Here is a 17,502-nt window from a genome sequence, read left to right as displayed (position 1 = left end):
AGAAACTCAACTTGACAGCAACCCTGGCTGTCATTAGCACTGTCACCACTCCTGTGCCCCCAAAATGACCTAGTAGCATTGCTTATAGCAACAGCCAACTACCTGGGCGGTCATCTCCTATCCAGTGGATTCTACTTAGAGCCTGCTTCCTTGTGCTGTTCTGCTCTGAATCAAAGTCTCCCATGTCTGATTGATAGGGCCTAGATAATTGTCTGTGTCCTAACTTCAAGGGATGGGAAAAGAGACGTTGTGAATTCATTGGGGAGGCAGGACCCATGAGGCTGAATATTTCTCCAGACATAGGAAGGGTATCGAGAGATGCTGGGCAGGATGTGTGGGCAATCTGGCTGTGACATCTGTCACCCTATTGATCACCAGGCCTGCTTCAGTTGATCTGGCTGGTTATGCAACTATCCCCTTCTTCCCTCACCACTCTACAGGCACCCCTACCAAAGCTGTGCGCCTTGTCGAAGAGGACCACCTTCCCTGATAGAGGAGGACTGTTCTTTAGTCAAGGGTATATGCGTAGCTTCTCTCCCATGCTAGAACCTCCAAACAAGATTTCAAGAGATGGTGGGCAGCCCCAAAACAAGACAAATGCCTATTGAAGAATTTGGCTCTGAAACATTAACATACACATACTTTTTCCATATTTAAAATTAAACAGCAACAGATTTAGCAACTGTGAAGCACAAAATACTGCCACCTAATAAAACCCTCCAATGAGGCATCTTCCAAAAGAGAGACAAAGTCTCAACTGGTACTGCATCTAGGTCCAAATCCAAGTTTTTTGAGTCAGATATGTTCTTCCTCTGCATCTTTCACAATTTTGTCTGGAGTCCTAAGCTATGCACTATTTTGTAAACTGCACTCACACTCAATATAGAAAGGAACAAGAGAGGAGGAAAAGTTAGTTAAAATATACAACTATATGCGTGAAGCAGCAAGGAAGAAAATATGAGTAAGTCCAACAGTCCTTATTTCTGAACTGGTCGCAAGGTCATAGTACTATTTTTTATTTCCTTTCTCTTTTACCTGTTACATATCCCCATTGTCCTCAAACAGTACCTCAGCTGGTCAGTATTGTTTGCCCAGTGGATAATCCAAATTTTATTCTCAAGGTAGATAAGTCTTTAGTGATCTTGCCTAAATATACAGTAAGGGTTACTGTAGTTTTCTTATTATCACTGGATAAGGAAAAACTAGGAACCATCATATCCCTTGAATTCCCCATAAATTCTTCCACATCTCCATTGTATAACAACAACCCTATTTTCCATTGATAATAGGAATCAACCACTTCAGCGAACACAGAACCCTTATTTTTGCCTGTTTTCCAGAAGCAAGAGGAATGCTAGATGGCCAACTAGGGATCTCAGCTTTCAAAATTATTGCATCACTGATGAAGGAAACATTTCTCTTAGGGTTATTAACACCCTCAAACCGAATTTTCAAGATACGAAGAAAGGAAATAAAGGCCTTAGAGTGATTTAGTTATAACTGTGAGATGCTCCATGCCCACGTTCACTCCTTGGTTTCAGGACCCCTGTGTTCTGGCTGTGGAGGAAGCGGCACCGATATTGGGCACTGATTACGGTTGAACCCACGTCTTGTAGAATAGCACACAACCTGCACAAGGAACTGTTACACAACCAGAGTGGTAACTGAGTTGTCAAGGGACCACTCCACTGAGCTATCAGGCTGGCTGCCTCTGAATGGCTGGGTGCACAGTAGGACCAGAAATCCCATGGCATAAGCACATTAGCTCATATCTTTTGCTCTGAGATAAATTTTCTGTTCTGTAAATTCTGGCCCGGCTCAGACCTTATGTAAAGGTGATTATCGTACATTTCTCAAATAGGCAGCCTTTTGGGATCCTGCCTTTATATAGTTCTCTCCTTAAGTTTGTCAGACAGTTTAGGGGGCCAGAGAACATGATTCCCAAGATTCCTCAGAATCCCACATCAATGGCAAGGGAGGCATTCCAGCCCACAGTAGGGTTCTGGGAGGCCAAGTTTACAGCAGTTGCCAATCTCCTCTGTCCACAACCTTTCCCTTTACTTCTAGCTCCTTTCTTCTGTTATTTTTTCTTTACTCTCGCTCTTTTCCTCTTCCTTCCCCTTCTAATTCTTTCTTCTCCTTCTTCACCCTGTACACTCTTCATCATTTTTGTAGTTTCAACTATCTAATGCCTGTCCACACTGGGAGAAGACCAATCCTACCTAAATCTCCCAGAGCAACATTTATCCCACTATACCCCCAAGCATGATAGGTCATAGGAAACTTAGCACATACAGTAACAACAACAAAATAACCTTGAGACTGGCAAATTTATTCTTCTTAGCATAAAAACATCAGGCTTTCCCATTTGTGTTTAAAAGCCTAAACTTTCATTCTTTCACTGTAAAATTTATGCATTTAGATATCAAGGGAAATGTTTACAAATTCCCTCATACAATCTTTACAAATTTTCTCAGTTTCAACCCCTAAGATAATTTTTCTTTCAAAATAAAAATCCTCTTTCACATCCATAGTCTTATCAGATAATTATATTTTAACTGAGCATTTGATAGGCTTTTAATCTGTCTGCATACTTCTTTGTGGGATTTATCCTGTTAGATTTAAGTATATATTTTCAAGAACAGTACTTTTAACCACACTGGGTATTTTCTTCTATCTGTGTTGCTGCTGTTATTGTTGTTTTACCCTTTTCTAACTTGTGTTGACAAATTTTATTTTGTGACTTTGATTTTAGTAATAGATCTGTGATAAAAGTAATCATTATTTCTATAATCTGACATCTTTCACAAACTTTGAAGCCCAGGCATAAATGTTCTCTATTGACTGTCAAACATCTGTTTTTACTAATAATATGGTTTTATGGAAAAGATAAAGAATGGCTTAAAATTTCAGTAAGGATTTTTCAATTGAGTCATAAATGGGAATGTACAAAAAAAAGCAATTTATTGCAAATAGCATGTGAGTAGAAATGGTCTAAAACGGAAGGAAATTTTCCAAGAATGAATAAAGGAGTATTTGGAACATGCCCCCTCACCACCCCCCCACCCCCCACCCCCACCCCCCCACACACTTTTCTCTACAGTCGTGATTCTTAATCTTGTTAGGTCTTGGATCCTTTTAAGAATCTAAACAAAGTTACGGACTTCCTCCTCAGAAAGAAAGGCATTGACACATAAGGTCCATGGACTCTAAGTTAAAACCTATGTCTAAGGAATAATATTAGACAATTAATCCTAGTCAAAGTACCCTCTGGCTTCCCTTCTGCCCCAAAGCCCTACTTGGTGAAACCAAATATTCATCCTGGAGTAGATGTGGAAGGTCAGTACCACCCATGGTTTAACCTTCTACCCATTACAATGGAGCAGAGAAAAAATGAATGAGGAAAGAAGTGAATTAATAGAAGTACAGTTCCTCATTTATGTGACTATGTAAAAATACTACTGACCTGGGTTTGGAGAAGGTCATTCTGGGCCTGAGCAACAGGAGCTGTGAAGGCCCATGCTGGATATGGCAAATTACCAGTGTGAAGGGGCAGTATAAGAGAAGGGATAATTTCATGAGGCTGGGGAGGGGGAGCCATTGTATGTAATGACTGGCACTTAGATTTTACTCTGTGAAGAAAGGATTTTGACCAGTTTAGTAACTGGTCAGCTTTGCATGTTAGAATGGTCACCCTGGCCAAAGTGTGGAGAATGCCTTTGAGGAGGACAAGACCAGAATCTTGGAGGCCGAGACACCACTAAGAGGTGGTTTCAGGAGTCCAGGACGAAGATGATTGAAGACTGAACTAAGGCAGTGATGGTAGACCCAGCAAGAAAAAAAAAATTGAAAATCATGTAGGAAATTATGTAGGAAAAAAAGAGTTGGACTTGATAACAGAGTGGAGATTGGAAGTGATGGAAATGAAAAACTCCATGTGTGCCTTTCTAGGATGCTTATGTTTTACAGAGCATTTAAATTGTCGAATGAACAGCTTCAACATTCCAGGACCATCCCACTGAGGGGTTTAGGTAGTCTTGTGCTGAGGGCAAAACACCAAGACCTTTTCCTTCCACAAAGTGCCATCCAAAGCAGAAGTAGAAATATTTGGGAGGCGGGACAAAGAAAGAGGACTGACTCACAAAGGGGTTTATATAACTATAAATGTCCTTGTAGTCTTCTAAGTCACACACAAACATACATACACGTGCGCGCGTGCACACACACACACACACACACGCACACACGCTGAGCCCCAGGAGAGGAGAGAATGCCCTATCAGGGTCATGCACGTACAATCTGTTCAGCCAGGATTCTTGTGCTACACAAAACTCTGCCACTAAGTACCTAAAGTATGCTTTCTTTAATTTTCAAAATATATACTTTCCTACTGAAAAATTAATCTTGTAACTGCTTACACTAGGAAAATCACAGCTTATGACTCAGATGCCTGATTCTGCTTCACTGAATTTTGACTCTATTTATAGGTGATGTATTTTGAGGATATTTTCTAATTCCTGGTGAATCCCTTCTTTCTTTCTTCTTTGAGTCACTGGCGAATGGAAGTTAGGAAGGACCGAAAAGGAAAAGGAAGTAATGGGTGTGTGCATGGAAGTACCCTATACTAATGTTAACCAGCGATAGCTTTGTCAGGGCTCTTCATCACCTGCCTTTTCTTCATCAAGCCCAGAGAAGGTGGTGGTGTTAAGGGGTGGCACACAGACAAGGTGTCAGCACCCCCCACCCAAAAATCTCCATTACTGGTTCCCTAGACTTTATTTATTTATTTCACACCAAATTGCGGGTCCCACAAGTCCCCACCTCCAACTTGCAGTTCCTAAGCCCTCTCTGTCAGGTTGAGCCATATTAAATAACCCTGTGTATATGTCAAGAGGGTCGAATGAAAATCACTTCACATGGTTTAAATTAACATTTGGAAATGCTGAACTCCTATCCAGCACGTGTCCCTTCCTGAGATAACAGGGGAGAAAGGTACACTCAGCCACTCTTTGTGCCAGTGTCACCTGTTGCTCACCTCTGTGAATCCCCAGTGCCTCCTGCTCTACCTGAGGATTCTCCCTAGGTGTGGGGTTGTAGGAGAAGTGAAAAAGGCATTCTGAAAAATGTCAGGATTTTCTTGGAGAAGACCACAGAAAAGCCATCTGCCGTATAGCTTGTGTCAGCATCAGCTCAGTAGTGTGCAATCCTCTAGCTTCCCAGGAGCTTCCCACTGAGAGCCACAGGGGTCATGATGTGCTGAGGACACAGTGCCAGCACATGGCAGTCTGAGGGGTGAATGCATTTTCCCTCGCACCAGACCTTGTGCTGACATCCAGAGCACCGTGCTGGCCTCTTAAGAATGATCTCTCCCTCCCGCACACCGAGGGGCAAAAACACAGATTTGTAAAATGTGGCCAACAAAAGGAAACCTAAGAGTCCAAGCTGAGAGACACTTCTGGAAAAAATTCATATTCTGACTTTAATAATCAATAGCTTATGCTGGCATGCCAGCTATCATCACACACGCTGTATGCCTGCAGACTATGATATAATCAAGCTTTCATTTATATTTATGTGACCAGGAGGACTTTGTATTTGATGATTTTAAAAGATGCATGGACTCAGTTCTGTCTAATTCTGATATATTGGTCTATTATCTATAAGAGGCCATTGGCTAAATTGTACTATTCACATGAGGATCCATGATGAAAATTTATCAGAATGATAGGGAAATATTCAGATTTCAGTTTTCTTCAACAGTAAAATTTTGAGAATATAAGCATATTGTGTTTCCAAATGGCCGTCGGAACTAGATTTAAGAGGATCTCATTGTATAACAAATGCATTATTAAAATAGTTATGCTGCACTAAAAGAGAAGCAGTGTGACAATTGGTGGGGCGGGAGAGATTGATCCACAGAATTGCAACCGATGAAACTGCAGGCTCGGGAGCCAAATCAACGGGCCTGGACGAGGCCCCTAACAGTGAAGGGGATGGCCATTTCTTAAATAAGCAGTTATTTAAGTGTTTGCTTTGTTTCAATAATGCGACATTTAACTTCCTTACTGATAATGCATAGATAAGTCAGTTCAGTTCTTCGGGACCCTCAGCATCTATGGGTAGGGGTTGTCAGTGTGATAATTATTGTGACAAATACAGATTTTCAAAGAGAATACTCATGGGCACTGCCTTTAGGAAACTAACAGTCTGGAGAAAGTACACAACATATTGACTGATAGAAAACGCTATTTTTTGTAGTTTCAAGTTTTTATTTAAGTTCCAGTTCGCTAACATACAGTGTAATATGAGTTTCAGGTGTAGAGATAGAACACACTAGTTATTGTTCCTCTGGAAAGAAGTAAAGAGAAGAAGGAAATTCCTGGTTCCCAGTGGGAATTTTAGTATCAAAGAAAGGTGTATGCATGGGGATCCCAGTGAGCATGTTTTCCTCTCAAAGTCACCATTGTGAAGATGTCCTTTTAAGAGGCACACGTTTGGGGCGCCTGGGTGGCTCAGTCGGACTGCAGCTTCGGCTCAGGTCATGATCTCATGGCTCATGAGTTTGTGCCCTGTGTCAGGCTCTATGCTGACAGCTCAGAGACTGGAGCCTGCTTTGGATTCTGTATCTCCCTCTCTCTCTGCCCCTCCCACACTCGCATTCTGTCTCTGTCTCTCTCAAAAATAAATAAACATTAAAAAAAAAAAAAGGGTTTTTTATGCCATGGTTTAAAGGAATAGAAATGGGTTTGTAGCAAGTCATTTTTGTATGTAATCAGTGACATGCATATTTAGAAGGCTAGTCTTGGGGAGCCAAAATAATTGAATTATTGTAAGCAACATAGAAAATTAAAAATGTGTTAGGGTTAGTGTCAGAAGGCCTGGGGCTGAGTTGTACCTCTGCTAGTCCTGCACAAGACCCTAGACAAATCACTCCAGTTGCAGTGATCTCAGAGTTCCTCAACTGTGAATGTTAATCCAATATTCAAAGTCACTAGAAGCCTAAGCTTCTATGGATTAAAGTGGGACTGAGCCTTTGGCCACCACCTCTCACTAGATATCTTTATGGAGGACAGCTATGGAGCATTTTGACTTGATCTCGGAGCCAGATGTAGAATCCTGCCTGTATGAGGCCACATGGTCATGCTGATGAAGTAGAGTTTGTTGCCTTTGTACATTGGACACTGGGAACTAAAGACTAAGGATCCATCCATTCAATGGATACATACTGAGCATGTACCATAGGTCCTGGGAAACAATGGCAATGAGACAGGGCACCTTCCCCTCCCTGCAGGAATAAGCAAGAAAAGGCTCCAGGAATTTAGATCAAGGAGTTAAAATATCCTCTGATGGAATGCATAGCCTGCAGCTAGCATTGCAAAACTCTACATCTGAAATGATCTTAGAGCTCATAGAGGAAAAGCCCTTCATTTTTGTGTCTAGGGGAAACAGAACTGGACACACCTATCTTTCCAACAAGCTAGTGACATTCTTCATGTATTCAACAAACATTTGACCTCCAGACATTTTGCTAGGTACCAAGAAAATAACAATAGACAAAACACTCACAAATCTTATAGTCTAATGGGTGACACAGATAAGTAAACATGTCTTGATAAGCATTATGACCTGGAACCCTATTTTAGAGGGGAGTCAGAGAGGGTTTTCTTGAGGGTATCAGGTCTAGGCTGAGCTCCAAAGGATGGACAGGAGGCATAGAGCTGGGGCTGTGAATCCTAATTTAGAGATCAACCCTCTTCTACAAGCCAGGACTATGGGAACTAGTTAGACTAGCTGCTCTATGGGGAATATTCTTAGAGATTTGCCTGCTGTCAGCCCTGAGAAAGGTAGCTGTCAGGTAGCTCCTGAGAACCTTTGACTGGGTTCACTCTTCCCCTTGCTTCAGTGGATGGTGGGTAGAATAACATAGTAGGACAAAATGCCCGGCTGAGTCCAGCAGACCTGGGTGAATCCTAACTCTGACGGTGACTACAACTGTGACCCGTGCGCAAACCCTCTCTGAACCTCATACTTCCTAGATGCAAAATGAGGCAAAAACCTCCTTAATAAAGTTGTTAAATCTTTAATCAAATAATAGATATAAAACAGCAAGAGCCTCCAGCGGCCAGGCCAGATAAAGAGCCCACAGAGAGTAGCTTTCAAGGGTCAGGCAACTGCAAACACCTCAAATTGCCAGCTTCTTGTCAGAGGGGACTAATAGATTTTGCAAACGGAAACAATAAATTCAAGGTCTCTAAACACTAAGACACTATCTTCTGTTCTGCTCCTCTGCTTCTTTATTATCAATTAAAATTATTATAAACTTTCTTGGTGCTTTACATCAAACCCATTAAAAGATATCTCTATAAACCCTTCATCCCAAGCTCATCACTACTATGGGCGTACTGAGAAAAGCACAAAAATACAATCCAAATTTACAGATTCACTATTAGAAGTAATTCACTCAGCCATAACATGTGAAAAGCAGCACACTTTCTGTTGTCTTCTTCTTCTGGCATGAATTAATTCTAGTTTATTCAAAGGAATTTTTAATGAAGGATCTCACAAAATTGTAAGTGTAGTCCTGGTCATGTCTCAAATAAAAGCATCGAGTACTGCATTCTACTTCCTGTTTCAGAGGGGTTCTTCCAGAATGGGTGAAAATACTGCTTCCCCAACTAATCTTCCTTTTTTGGATATAGAACAAAGTAAGTGAATAGATGACTCCCATACATGAAGATCCTACAGGATTTCTCTTCAGGAAGCTGGAGAGACTTTGACTCTGTCCAAAGTATCGATATTTAGTGGTGACCACCAGAGCTCTTGGCTGTGCCTGGTTTTTACTCCATTTAATTTCATTCGTACATCCTCTTCAAATGGTTTGATAAGCTTCTCACAAGACTTTGCAAAGGAGGGAAATGGCAAGTTGCAAACTAACCACACTGGGCCTGGACCAGGGTAATGAGTGGGGTTTTGGAACACTGGAAGGCTGATAAAATGCCTGTACGTTCTGACACGTAAGTTTCTTACTCTGGATTTTCGGAAACAGTGATGACATCAATTCACTCTTTCTGACTCAAGGATGTTATACACCATCAGCTTCCAGTCTCTGATTTTTACAATGTTAATAATACGTAACCAATAGATTTTAATTTCAACTGCAAAAATTCTAAAGATTTCTCTAACTGCTGCACAAGCAACCTGCAAGTTTGTTTTTTTTTTTTTATCTTTTTTCTTCACAAATGCCAATGTTATCAATAAAGGTCAAACTTGCCACCTTTATGAGAAAGGAAGCAAAGTATTTTCATCCCAGAGAGAGCTTTATATGTAATTTGATTAATCCAACTAGAGACCGTTGTACATACCCAGCTAATTTTAAACCTCTATCAGTGGCAGATTACCCCATATAACTTTAATTTCAGAAATAAGGAAGAGTACTCAAAAGGAGAATAGATAGTTATTCTACCCAACTCAAAAAAAAAAGCCAATTCTAAGTTTTTAAACTCAGCAAGTGTCCTGGCATCCCCCACAGCCTCTGTGTTAGTGTTGTCACCAAATACACTGATACTGTAACACAGACGGAGTTATTTGCAGGTTTGATTCTAGACCACCGCAATAAAGTGAACATCACAATAAAGTAAGTGAAATGAATTTTTTGGTTTCCCAGTGCATATAAAAGTTACATTCACACCGTTATATATACATACTGTAGTAAGTGTGGAATAACAGTGACTTTAAAAATGTGCAGACCTTAATCAAAGATTACATTAGCTTAAACATGCATCATCTGAGCTTTCAGTGAGTTGCAATCACAAACCACAGATCACCATAATATAATAATAATGAAAAAGTTGGAAATATTTTTGATAATTACCAAAATGTGACATGAAGACATGAAGTGAGCAAATGGTGTTGGAAAAATGGAGCCAGTAGGTGTGCTCTGTGCAGGGTTGCTGCAAACCTTCAGTTTGGAAAACAAAACAAAACAAAACAAAACGCAGTATCTGCCAAGTATGATAAAGTGAAGCGCAATACAAGGGATGCCTACAGTTATTGAAAGAGCCATTCTTCCTCAATTCTTAATAGCAGCTCAATTCTTTCATTCCTTCTCGCATCCCAAGGCCTATACACCAGTGCAGTGATCTGTGCAGGGATAGTCAAACTGGGGTATTCACAGTCTTGGTACTATGCTCCTCGGGGGGATAGGAGTTCCTACAGTTTTTTTAAGTATTCTTTTTTTTTTAAATTGAGATAGAATTGACATAACATACCGTTTCAGGTATACAGTGTAACGTTTTGATATCTGCATATACTGAAAAATGATCACTGCACTAAGTCCAGTTAACATCCATCACCATAAGTAGTTGCAATTTTTTTTCTTGTGATTAGAACTTTCAAGATCCATGCTCCTAGCTATTTGCAAATATGCAATACAGTATTATTAACTATAGTCACTATGCTGTGGTGGGGTTTATGGCTAAACTGTGTCCCAGCCTGTCCAACCTGCTTCATTGTGGGCCTTCTTATGTTTGCTGAATGAGTAGGAGTGAGTCAGCTGGTTTTTAGGTTTTCTTTTTTTTTTTTTTTTTTTTCCAGAGGAAGTTATTCCATATGTAGTTGTGGATTTGGTGTGTTTGTGGGAAGGGGTAAGGTTAGGATCCTATTTTGCCATCTTGAACCAGAATTCCCCTATAATTCTGGAAGATCAATTTCCAGGGTCTCTAACTCAACTCATATCCTTTCCTAAAATGGATTCACCTGATCATGTGCCTGTGTTCACCGCTAGCCCCTTTCTCACTTTACCAACAGTGAGCTATGACCTGACTCCCCACCTGCAGTGTAAAAATTGTCAGGGTATCAAAACAAAAAAAAAGTAGACGTACCTCCTTTCATGACTACTCAAGACACTGCAAGTTAGGGCTCCAGTCACTCTTTCTCTTTTTTGTACTCCTGATAAGAATGAAGGTGGGCATTAAATATAAGAAGAATGGAGTCCCTGTTTAGATGTTCTAAATGCAGACACTATAAAATGGGGCTGATAGTAAAAATAAAAATGAAATAAAGTGGGAGTAATGATAATTTTTATTTAATGACTTCACTTTTTCTATCCCCTATTTTCAAAGCATTTATTATTCATGAGGTGGAATCTGTTGAGAGCAAGGCAAAAGGAGCATCTGTAGGAAATATTTGATACCAAAAATCGTCCCTTTTTTATGTATTTAAATGTAAGCACTTCTTTTCAGCTATTCTCAATGCTCATCCTTAAGATATGTTATTAGCAGGGGGAAAAAAAAAGCAGCTTCCATCAGCCAAAAAAAAAAAAAAAAAAAAAAAAAAGAAAGAAAGAAAAGAAAAAGGAAAAAGAAAGTACCTTCCATCAGCCAAAATAGTATGAGTTGGTATCACAGATCTTTTAAATGTAACTAGAGTGTTTTCTGAGATTTCTAATTTTTTAAGGTACATTAGATAAAACCCCCAGAAAAACTTCTAGATGGTTTCTTTTAGGATTTGATGTGTTTTATTATTAAATAAGGCAGCTAAATCTATTCTCTAGTTATATCTTGAAATATTCCAATCTTTATCTTATAAAAAGTTTAATATTTTTACCCCTTATTAATAAAATATAAAATTAATAGGTGCTAACTGATTTTCAGCAGTTAATATATTTTTCTCTTTTGTTTCATATGTAGGAGCTTTGATTGTATCAAACTATTTTAGTGTCAAACAAAATTATGGTATTATTTTTGTTTACACCTGAATATTATTGAAATATGCCTAAAAGCCAGATGCATATGCACATGCACACCTACTTACCTAAGAAATACGATGACTTTGATTATAATCTCTACTTTTTCAGTAACTCATCATTTTACCTATACATTACACTACTTGTTATTAATTAAGTAATGGTAAACTACATATTGAATTATTTTATCTATATATGTTAGTACAAACAGGATGAATTAGATCTATTAGATTAAAAATATTTAAATATGGATACAACTGTTTTACTCATCACTTTTATATAATGCAGTCAATAATTTATTTCTTCAGAGTTTCTATTATATAACTCAAAATCTACTTATTGGCACATTTATTTAGTTTAAAAATAAATGAGACCTATAATTCTAGAAAATGATGGAGTAGGCACACTTCTCTATATTCTTCCTATTAAGTACAACTAAAAACTCCAGACATTATGTAAAAAACAAGACTAAAAGGTGGAGAAAAGGCAAACTAGTGAAGGACCTTGGGACCTATGGAACAACAGAGCAATGAGTTCACTGGTTTTTCTGTTCACCCTCTTACCCTGGAGTGGGCACTAATGAAGTCAGAAACACCAACAGGTACAAGAAAAAAGTCTGCTCTTTCTAGCCAAGGATCAAGAAAGGGCTGCCTATCAAGAGAAAAAACTTCTAGACAATAAGTTCCCTATTCCAACTACCATGGGAAAAAACGAGGCCATATTCCCACTCCCACCAGCAAAAGCGATGTAGAGAGCTTAGACTTCGATCTCATCAAGCTGTAACAACTCATGCTTTCCTGTGGCCAGGGTGGTGTCAGAAAATGCCAAGTATTGAACCAAGACTTTTACCTACACCCAGTGGTAAGGAGAGCTCCCTTTTCCATGGTGTCATTGAAGTCCACATGAGGGGCCTAAACGTCCACCCCTGCCCAATAGGGAGGCACCCTCTACCAGAGTCTTAATGGAACCCCCACCTGAGAACAACTGAGTGATGTCCTTTTTTCCCAACCAGTATGGTGTCAGAGGACATCTGCTAAAACAAAACATATAAAGAAAATCAAGAATCTCATCACACAATACTCAAAATGTCCAAGATATAATAAAAAATTACTAATCACACCAAGAACCAAAAAAATATTAAATGAGTTAAGATAATATACCCCGACACTGAGATAACACAGATGGTAAAATTATCTGATAGATTCCAAAGCAGCTCTGATAAAAATATTTGAACAATTATGAACGTGATTTAAACAAATGAAAAAAAATAGGCAGTCTCAGGAAAGAAATAGAAAATCTCAGCAAAAAAAAAAAAAAAAAAAGATGTGAAAAAGAACCAAATGAAAATTTTAGAATTAAAAAATATAGCTGAAATAAAAATCCCAATGGGTAGGAAAACAGCAGAATGGAGAGGGTAGAGAAAAGAATCGGTGAACCAGAAGATAGAGCAATAGAAATTACCCAACCTGAACAACAAACAGAAAAAAGACTGAAAAAAGAAATTAACAGAGCCTTGGAGATTTGTGCCTAAAACAAAAACAAAAGATCTAACATTCATGTTGATGTCTCAGAACAAGAGAAGAAAGAGAACAGTGCTGGAAAAGTATTCAAAAAATAATGGCTAAAATTTTACAAATCTGGAAAAACTTATAAATATACATACCCAAAAGGCTGTGCAAACCCTACATTGATTAAACATGTCAAGACACAACATAATCAAATTTCTGAACACTAAAGACAAAGAAAAAATTTGAAAGCATCAAGAAAGAAACACCTTGCCTATAAGGGAAATTTCTAAGATCTTTCATCAGAAAACATGAAGACTAGAAAGAAATAGTAAAATATTTTTCAGGGCTAAAAGAAAAGAATTTTCAACCCAGAATCATATCATATCCAACAAAGGTATCTTTCAGGAATGAAATGAAATTAAGGGGCTCCTGGGTGACTCAGTCAGTCAAGCATCCAAGTCTTCATTTTGGCTTGGGTCATGATCCCAGGATCGTGGCATTCAGCTCCCCGTGGGGCTCCACACAGAGCATAGAACCTACTTGAGATTCTCTGTCTCTCTGTCCCTCTCCCCCATTCATACTCTCTGAAAGAAAGAAAGAAAGAAAGAAAGAAAGAAAGAAAGAAAGAAAGAAAGAAAGAAAGAAAAAAGAAAGAAAATGAAGACATTCTGTAAAGGAGGAAGAGTAAGAGAATTTGTCACCAGTAAACCTACCCTAGAAGAATAGCTAAAGGAACTTCCTGAAACAGAATGGAAATGCTAAAAGGAGAAATTTTGGAACATTATTAAAGAAGAAAGAACAATGTGAAGAATAAAAATATGAGTAAATACAATAGACTCCCCTGCTCTGAGTTTTCTAAATTGTGTTTAATGGTTGAAGCAAAAATTATAATATTCTCTGAAGTAGTTGTCAACATACATAGAGGAAACATGTAAGACAGTTATATTACAAGTGAGAAAGGGTAAAGAGGCTTAAATGAGAAATACAGTTTGTATAATTCACTCAAACTGATCAAATATCAATCACAGGAAATTGTGATAACTTATATATGTATAATGTAATACCTAGGGTAACCAACAAAAAAAAATTAAAATGAAATTCTAAAATACATTAAGAAGCCCACAGGGAGACAGGAGAAAAATAAGAAAAAAAAACAAACAGACGGATCAAACAAAAACAAAAAATAACAGACTTAAGCCAGAAATGTTAAGGATGGCAGTGGGGAAAAGGGTAGCATGTGGAAGATCTTTGTGGTGATAGAACAGTTCTGTATCTTGATTGCAGTCATGGTTACATAAATATATACATGTAATCAATGACTTGGAACTACACACACATTGTACCAACTCAGGTTCCTGGTTTTGATGTGTAAGATGCAACCATTGGGGGAAACTGGGTGAAGAGTACATGAGATCTCTTTCTACTGGTTTTTGCAATTTGCCGTGAATCTATTATTATCTCAAAATAAGCTTTAGATTGAGAAAATCAGACATCTCCTGAGATTAAATAAGTCTGATTTGGTTGATTGGTTTGACAATGTGCTGTTGCTTTCTTAATAACCCTATGTTGTTCATTAATGAGCTAAATTTTCTACTCTAAGCTTTAGAGTAGAAAAACTATTTAAGCCACAAGATAATAGTATTTTATCAAATGTGTAATATCAGAAAGGTGTAAATAGTGTAAATAGGATTTCTTTTTCCTATCCTTGCTGAGTATATAATGGATTTGGGTAAACAGAGTACCAATAAATTTTAAAATAATAGGTACAATTGTCATTTGCTAAGTCTGATAGAGTCTTTTTGGTATACTCTCCTTTCCCCAAATTGGAAACTCAAGTTCAGGAAGACAAGGGAAAATTATAAGTTTCCAAATTTAAAGAGGAGCTTAATGATATACAGTAAAACCTTGGTTTCTGAGCATAATTCATTCTGGAAACATGCTTATATATCATATATATATATATATATATATATATATATATATATATATATATATAAAGCACTTATATCTCAAAGAAAATTTCCCCATAAGAAATAATGGAAACTCAGATGACTCATTCCACAACCCTAAAATATTCATATAAAAATGATTACAACACTGTAATATAATACAAAATAATAAAAATGCAAAATTATATATATACACATATGCAAACATACACACACACACACACACACACACACACACACAAATTGCCTTTACCTTTGAAAACCTTCGCGGATGGTGTGAGGGAGACAAGACAGAGGAGTGTTATTGTGTAGGATGAATTCCACTATCACTAACAGAATCACTGCTATCTATTGGCTCAATGGAATCTTTTTCTTTTCATGCAACTTTAACAATGAACCTATCCAATGACACTTGCTTTTGCCTCCTTTTGAGTATTTTGCAGAAATGTGACATTGGATTGACAATCATCCACAATCCCACAGCAAGATAGATAGAGAGAGAGAGAGGAATCAATGGCTCAGTTTTGATCACGTGATGTTCGGTGTCACATACTACTCGTATTGCAAGACATCACTCATCTATCAGGTTAAAATTTATTATAAATGCTTGCTCATATTGTGGAACACTTGCAGAACAAGATACTCACAATCCAAGGTTTTACTGTATATTTAAACTGGATGATAGTACGTATTAAATCATTATGATATTTGAATCTCATTGGATACATTTAAAATAGTGAAGTACCAGCTTTCATATTTAAATTATTGTAAATAATTGTAATCCTTTGCAATTATTTAAACTTGTGATAAAAAATCTTTGAGGTCAATTTAAAATGTGTGGGAGCAAAAAATGCTTAAAGACCATATATGTAAATAAGCCCAGTATCTTTCAGAATTGCCCTTCTTCCCCACTGATCATAGACCACTCTGGATGCTAATCATCTATCACTACCACATGACTGCATAGCCATTCACACTGGATTTCTAAGATTCAACTCCTCTCCTATATGTACTTCTGTCATAGTGGCTTCTAGACCCTTCCTAGAGCCTGTCTTAGAGTCAGGTATTCTGGAAGTGGAGAAAAAAGACTTTCATTGTCATCTAAACAAAGAGTGAATGGAAGGTGTTAGTCAGGGAGGCTTTGTGCCTAGAGCACATTTAACCAGGACTAGCTTTGACCCATTTTGTCTTTTTAATGTTGACTGTCGGCTCTTGATCTCCTTTACAAATTTTAAGAAATAGTTATAAAAAGTCTTTCATACACCAGACATGGTACTTCATGCAGGAAGATTTTACACATACACACACGGGGGAGAGGGGCAGAAGGAGAGAGAGGGAGAGAATCTTAAGCAGGCTCCACACTCAGCATTGAGCCCAATTTGGGGCTCAGTCCCACAACCCTGATGTCATGACCTGAACTGAAATCAAGAGTCGAAGCTCAATTGACTGAGCTACCCAGGTGTCCCATTATCACTTGGCTTTTAAGAAGCTGACAGCTAATAGATTTCAGTAGTACAAATAGATGAAATACTGAAGGAAAGGTGCAGTAATAGAATATATAGAAACACTATATTTTACAAAATCTAAGATACCATAGATTATAAAATGTACCATTATTCTATGTATCATTAAGGAAAATTACTGACACTCAAATTATGACACGATGCTTTCTTATCACTTAGAATATTTACTTACTGAAAGAACTTTTTAAATGTGTTTAGATGTAGAGCTTTATTATAGTATATATACATTAAAAGGAAAATATAAAATAAGGTGTTCCTCAACCTTCTTCCAATTCAGTTTATCTTTTTTTTAATTTGTTTAATGTTTGTTTATTTTTGAGAGAGAGAGACAAAGTGTGAGCAGGGGAGGATCAGAGAGAGAGGGAGACACAGAATCCAAAGCAGGCTCCAGGTTCCAAGCTACCAGCACAGAGCTGGATGTGGAGCTCAAACCCTCGAACCATGAGATCATGATCTGAGCCAGAGTTGGACGTGTAGCCAACTGAGCCACCCTGGTGCCCCCTGAGCTCATCTGTTTAATATCACCTTTTGGATCAGAATATTTAATATATGTGTCCTTCAACACAATATTGGATTTTCTTTCTTACTTTCTGTAAGTATCTGTAAGTTTTGATGATGACCCTTTCTACACCTTACAGAAGTTGTCAACAAAAGATTTCAAACAATTAAGACTTGTGATCCTTCTTTGAAAGCCTTCCTTAAATAGTCTGTTGACAATGAGGGTTTGCAATTGCTCAGTCATAAGTCCATAAACCATAACTAACTCTGAGTATGTGCAT

The sequence above is a fragment of the Panthera onca genome, chromosome A1, assembly GCF_046562875.1.
Source record: "Panthera onca isolate mPanOnc1 chromosome A1, mPanOnc1 haplotype 2, whole genome shotgun sequence".
In the NCBI taxonomy this organism is placed as follows: Eukaryota; Metazoa; Chordata; class Mammalia; order Carnivora; family Felidae; genus Panthera; species Panthera onca.
This window is presented reverse-complemented; position numbering follows the sequence as displayed.